Here is a 7104-nt window from a genome sequence, read left to right on the forward strand (position 1 = left end):
GATGTATAAGCCCGTCCTGATGGGCAGCCCAAGCCCCAGTCCTTCCAGTTGTGGAGGTATTCATTCAGACCAGCGGCTAGAAGAAAGCATTCATGTGGCTCAGAGATTTCCAACGTGACACAACTCCGAGGAATTTAAGGTGCTTGAAAAGAGCAGCACTTGGCAGAGAAGGCGCAGTTTTTATTTTGCCACGTTATTTTTTGCTTATTAAATAGGCTGCCATCCTTCCTGTCTGTGTGCCACCACAATATACTGTGTGTATGTGTGCATATGTACAGTATACTCGTATGTGTAAATTTACCCAAGTCAGCCAGTTGCCCCAAGTGTCCATTTTTACAGCTGCTTAACCTTCCTAACACCAACCTCCTACAGTTACCTCCCATGGCACGTGTCCTTATTCTAGCACGAGGTGACGGGTGGAAGAAGTTCACTTAAACAAGAATAAAAGTGCAAAGTTAAGTGCGGACTGGTTATCCAAGGTAAAGACGGCTCACAAAAAAAATGTACGACACTAAACGCAGTCATAATTGGTCCTTTTTTTTGTTTGTTTTACATTTCTCCATATTTTATTTTCATATTCAGTTTATAAAAAAAAAAAATCATTGTTTCCAATTTACCTCAAAAAGTAGTATGCAGAAAGTGGCATGATTGAAAAGCAAATCATACCAAAGAACAATTTAATCAAGTGGCTTTGTCGTGCCATCCATACCTAGTATTGCAACGCAAAGGGCCCAACATTACAGTCTCCTGGACTGACACAGGACAAGTGCAAGATGGCTAAAGTATACAATACTGTTATTAGATAAATAATGAAATATAAGTCATCAGTAACTAGATAGATGATAGTAATTTGAAATACAGCAGGTAGTAAATAATAAATAATAAAACAGAATAAAAAAACAGCAGTAGTGACAAGTGTAACAAATGCACTGCAGGTTAGTTCATTACTAGAGGGGCAGATCAGAGTTCAAATCCACACAGTCACGGAGTAGAAGCTGTTGTAGTAGATGGCAGAACTGGTTCAGATGTTAAAGGACCTTCTGCCAGATGGAAGTGAGATGAAGAGACCGTGGGAGGAGTGTGGAGTGGTCCATCACAATGCTGTGAGCTTTGCAGATACATCGCTTTACAAAGATGTCATCAGTGGAGACCACAGAAGACCTAATGATCTTTTCTGCAGTGTGCACTTCACATCGTAGGACCTCACGGTTGGACACACTGCAGTTCCCAAACCAGACAGAGATGGTGCCCCTGTAGAATGTGGAGAGGTAGACTTTCCTTCTTCAGCTGACGAAAGAAGTGGAGATGCTGTGCCTGCTCTACCAAGGACTTCGGCTCTCTCGACCAGTTCCACTGCTGGGTCCTCCATGTGCAGTAGTGTGTGGACCACGTGGGCCTTCCTGAAGTCAGCCACCGCTTTTGTCTTGTACACATTAAGAGAGATTGTCATGTGTCTATTGTGTAAGCTGACTTGTCTCCATTGCTGATGAGACCTTGAGTATTTGGACAGCGATCCTAGTTTTGTATCCGTGCTCCACCAAAATTTACAACGGAAATGAAGCAATCAAAATGCGATTGAAGTGTAGACTTGCAGTTTTAATTTAAGGTGTTTAACAAAAACCTTATATGAGCCATTTAGAAAAGAGACATTTTTATACACGGCCCTCCCATTTTCAGGGGCTCGGAAGTATTTGGACAAACTAACATAATCATAAATATAATGATCCTTTTCAATACCTGGTTGGAAATCTTTTACAGTCAGTGACTGCCTGAAGTCTGGAAGCCATGGCCTTCTCCAAATGCTGGGTTTCCACCCTAGTGATACTTTGCCAGGCCTTTACTGCAGCTGTCTTCAGGTGCTGCTTCTTCGTTGGACTTTCTGCTGTCAGTTTTGTCTTCAGCATGTCCAGTTGGTTTGAGGTCAGTTGATTGGCTTGGCCTTTGGAGATTATTCCACTACTTAGGTTTGCTTTCTTAATATGTTTTGTCTCGTCATTCCTCTGTACTGTGAAGTGTTGTCCTGTACGTTTTGCAGCATTTGGCTGAATCTGAGCAATTTACGCAATTAACGCCAGTGACTGACAGCCATGCATGATCGTGCGATAAAAGTGCCTGCACCGTATTTCACAGGCGATGTGGTGTTCATCTGATCACGAGCTGTTCCTTCTCTAGCCATCATTCTGGTATTTATACTGATCTTAATGTTATTTGTCCAAAGAAAACTGTTCTAAATCTGACAATGGTTTGCACCCTGTGCTAGACCCTCGTTCTTTACTTTCGTGAAGTCTTCTCTTGATTTTAGACTTTGGTAATGATGGGTCTACCTCACACAGAGTGTTTTGGTTTGGCTAAATGCTGTGAAGAGGTTCATCTTCACCAAGGACAGAATTCTGCTATCATTCGGCACAGTTGTCTTCTGTGTTTTTTAAGACCCTGTGATGTTGCTGAATTCATCATTGTATTCCTTATTTTTAAGAAAATACCAAATGGTTGATATGACCATTCCTCTTGTTTCTGCTATCTCTCTAAATGGTTTGTTTCATTTTCTCTGCCTAATGATGGTCTGTTTTTGCTTGCATGGACAGCTCTTTAAACTTCATATTGAGAGTTCAGTGACAGCTTCCAAACGTAAATTCCACACATGGGATCAACTTCAGATCATCTAACTGCTTAATAGATAATGAATTAATGGCTGGCTACGGAACAGCTTGTCAGTCAAATGTCCAAATACGTATGAGCCCCTTGAAATGGAGTGGCCATATATAAAAATAACTGACTGCCATTCCTAAGTGGCTCATACATTATTTCCCTTTGAATTAATTTTGAAAACCTACACTGCAATCGTGTAATTATTTCTTCATTTCAAATGCACTGTGGTGGTGTATAGAACCAAAATTATGAAAATTATGTCACTGTCCAAATACTTCTGGACGTAACTGTACCACCATTATGGCATCTACAAACATAATGATGCTGCTAGAGCTGTATGCAGCCATACAATCACGAGTCAGCAGAGTGAACAGAGGTGGGCCGAGTACACAGCTTTGGGGGGCCTCAGTGCGATGGAACTTGAAATGGGGTTCTGAATGGCTTGTGACTCTCTGGCAGGAAGTCCAGGATCCAGTTGCATGGGGAAGTGTTGTAGCCTAGCAGACCCAACTTCCCTTCCTATTTATTCTTCTGGAATAGTCTACATGTGGGTGTGTCTGCACGGTTGGATGTGTAAGTACCGTATATACTCGTGCATAAGTCAGGACTTGATTTTATTGTATAATTTCTGGTATTTTATGATGTTGATCGTATAAGTTGAATGCAGAAAGCTCGCGCGATTGGTCCAAGAGATTATGATATGCTAGCGTCCACCTAACAGAGTTACCATGGAGCACACGGCCTTTTTTTTTTTCTTCACCTTTAGAGCGTTTGATCAGAAGAAAAAATGAAGCTGGTTTTAAATTAAAAGTTGTTGAAGTGCCAAAAGAAATTGGTAAACTGCGCTGCTGCAACAAAAAATGATACATCTGAGAAACTGAAGTGAGATTGGAAGAGGCAAGGAGATGTGTGTGTATATATATATATATATATATATATATATATATATATATATATATATATATATATATATACATATATATATATATATATATATATATATATATATATATATATATATATATATATATATATATATATATATATATATATATATATATATATATATATATATATATATATATATATATATATATATATATATATATATATATATATATATATATATATATATATATATATATATATATATATATATATATATATATATATATATATATATATATATATATATATATATACACATATATATATATATATATACATATATATATATATATATACATATATATATATATATATATATATATATATATATATATATATATATACATATATATATATATACTGCTCAAAAATTAAAGGAACACTTTGAAAACACATCAGATCTCAATGGGAAAAAGAAATCCTCCTGGATATCTATACTGATATAGACTGGGTAATGTGTTAGGAACGAAAGTATGCCACATCGTTTGATGGAAATGAAAATGATCAACCTACAGAGCCCTGAATTCAAAGACGCCCCAAAAATCAGAGCAGCAACTCAAAATTGTACGCAGCACTTTGTATGGCCCCTGTGTTCTTGTATACATGCCTGACAACATCGGTGCATGCTTCTAATGAGATGACAGATGGTGTTGTGGGGGATCTCCTCCCAGATCTGGACCAGGGCATCACTGAGCTCCTGGACAGTCTGAGGTGCAACCTGGTGGCATTGGATGGACCAAAACATAATGTCCCAGAGGTGTTCTATTGGATTTAGGTCAGGAAAGTGTGGTGGCCAGTCAATGGTATCAATTCCTTCATCCTCCAGGAACTGCCTGCATACTCTCACCACATGAGGCCAGGAATTGTCGTGCACCAGGAGCCACTGTACCAGCATAGGGTCTGACAATGGGTCCAAGGATTTCATCCTGATACCTAATGGCAGCCAAGGTGCCTTTGTCAAGCCTGTAGCGGTCTGTGTGACCTCCATGGATATGCCTCTCCAGACAATCATTAACCCACCACCAAACTGCTCATGCTGAATGATGTTACAGGCAGCATAATGTTCTCCATGGCTTCTACAGACCCTTTCACTTCTGTCATGTGCTCAGGGTGAACCTGCTCTCATCTGTAAAAGCACAGGGCACCAGTGGTGCATCTGCCAATTCTGGTATTCTATGGCGAATGCCAATCGAGCTGCATGCTGCTGGGCAGTGAGCTCAGGGCCCATTAGAGGACATGGGGCCCTTGGGTCACCCTCATGAAGTCTTTCTGGTTGTTTGGTCAGAGACATTCACACCAGTGGCCTGCTGGAGGTCATTTTGTAGGGCTCTGGCAGTGCTCATCCTGTTCCTCCTTGCCCAAAGGAGCAGATACTGGTCCTGCTGATGGGTTATGGACCTTCTATGGCCCTCTCCAGCTCTCCTAGAGTAACTGCTTGTCTCCCAGAATCTCCTCCATGCCCTTGAGACTGTGCAGGGAGACACAGCAAACCTTCTGGCAATGACACGTATTGATGTGCCATCCTGGAGAAGTTGGACTACCTGTGCAACCTCTGTAGGGTCCAAGTATCGCCTCATGCTACCAGTAGTGACACTGACTGTAGCCAAATGCAAAACTAGTGAAGAAACAGTCAGAAAAGATGAGGAGGGAAAATGTCAGTGGCCTCCACCTGTTAAACCATTCCTGTTTTGGGGTCATCTCATTGTTGCCCCTCTAGTGCATCTGTTGTTAATTTCATTAACACCACAGCAGCTGAAACTGATTAACAACCCCCTCTGCTACTTAACTGACTAGATTAATATCCCATAAGTTTCATTGACTTTATGCTATACTCTGATTAAAAGTGTTCCTTTATTTCTTTTGAGCAGTGTAAATATGTATATATATGTGTGTGTGTGTGTGTGTGTGTGAGTGTTGCATTGTTGAACGGGCGTATACAGCGCATCACTTTTTCCACATTTTGTTATGTTACAGCCTTATTCCAAAATGGATTAAATTCATTTTTTTCCTCAGAATTCTACACACAACAAACACCCCATAATGACAATGTGAAAAAAGTTTACTTGAGATTTTTGCAAATTTATAAAAAATGAAAAAAACAGAAATCACACGTACATAAGTATTCACAGCCTTTGCTCAATACTTTGTCGATGCACATTTGGCAGCAATTACAGCCCCTTTTTGAATGTGATGCCACAAGCTTGGCACACCTATCCTTGGCCAGTTTCGTCCATTCCTCTTTGCAGCACCTCTCAAGCTCCATCAGGTTGGATGCGAAGCGTCGGTGCACAGCCATTTTAAGATCTCTCCAGAGATGTTCAATCGGATTCAAGTCTGGGCTCTGGCTGGGCCACTCAAGGACATTCACAGAGTTGTCCTGAAGCCACTCCTCTGATATCTTGGCTGTGTACTTAGGTTCGTTGTCCTGCTGAAAGATGAACCGTCGCCTCAGTCTGAGGTCAAGAGCACCCTGCAGCAGGTTTTCATCCAGGATGTCTCTGTACGTTGCTGCAGTCATCTTTCCCTTTATCCTGACTAGTCTCCCAGTTCTTGCCACAGAAAAACATCCCCACAGCATGATGCAGCCACCACCATGTTTCACTGTAGGGATGATATTGGCCTGGTGATGAGCGGTGCCTGGTTTCCTCCAAACATGACGTCCGGCATTCGCACCAAAGAGTTCAATCTTTGTCTCATCAGACCAGAGAATTTTGTTTCTCATGGCCTGAGAGTCCTTCAGGTGCCTTCTGGCAAACTCCAAGCGGGCTGCCATGTGCCTTTTACGAAGGAGTGGCTTCTGTCTGGCCACTTTACCATACAGGCCTGATTGGTGGTTTGCTGCAGAGATGGTTGTCCTTCTGGAAGGTTCTCCTCTCTCCACAGAGGACCTCTGGAGCTCTGACAGAGTGACCATCGGGTTCTTGGTCACCTCCCTGACTAAGGCCCTTCTGCCCCGATTGCTCCGTTTAGATGGCCGGCCAGCTCTAGGAAGAGTCCTGGGGCCTCATGTATAACGCCGTGCGTAGAACTCGCACTATAACATGGCGTGAGCACAAAAACCGAAATGTGTTTACGCACAGAAAAATCCAGTTGCTGGAATCTCTGCGTACTCCAACTTCCACGTTCTTCCGCTACATAAATCCCGGTCAGCGTGAAAAGTAACGCTCGTGCACGCGCTTTATGTAACGCCCCAACTCCTCCCAGAATTACGCCTCTTTGAATATGCAAATCAATATAAATCGCCCTTAAGCGCAGCCTTCTGTGAAAAGACAATGGGAAAAGCTCGAGGGGAAAATATGAGAATTTCAGCGAATACCAAGTGGAGGCAAAGGGAAAAAAATACTATTTGTTCAAATAAACCGTGGGATAATCAACAAAAGGAAGTTGATCGAGTGACATAGCGTGTTGGAGAAACTTGAAAGCTCACATTCACAAAATCGCACAGTGCCAGAAATAAAAAAGAAGTCACATATCAAAGTCGCCGTCGTTGTAGCCCACTGTCTGAGT

The sequence above is a fragment of the Polypterus senegalus genome, chromosome 3 (genome assembly GCF_016835505.1).
Source record: "Polypterus senegalus isolate Bchr_013 chromosome 3, ASM1683550v1, whole genome shotgun sequence".
Classification (NCBI taxonomy): domain Eukaryota; kingdom Metazoa; phylum Chordata; class Cladistia; order Polypteriformes; family Polypteridae; genus Polypterus; species Polypterus senegalus.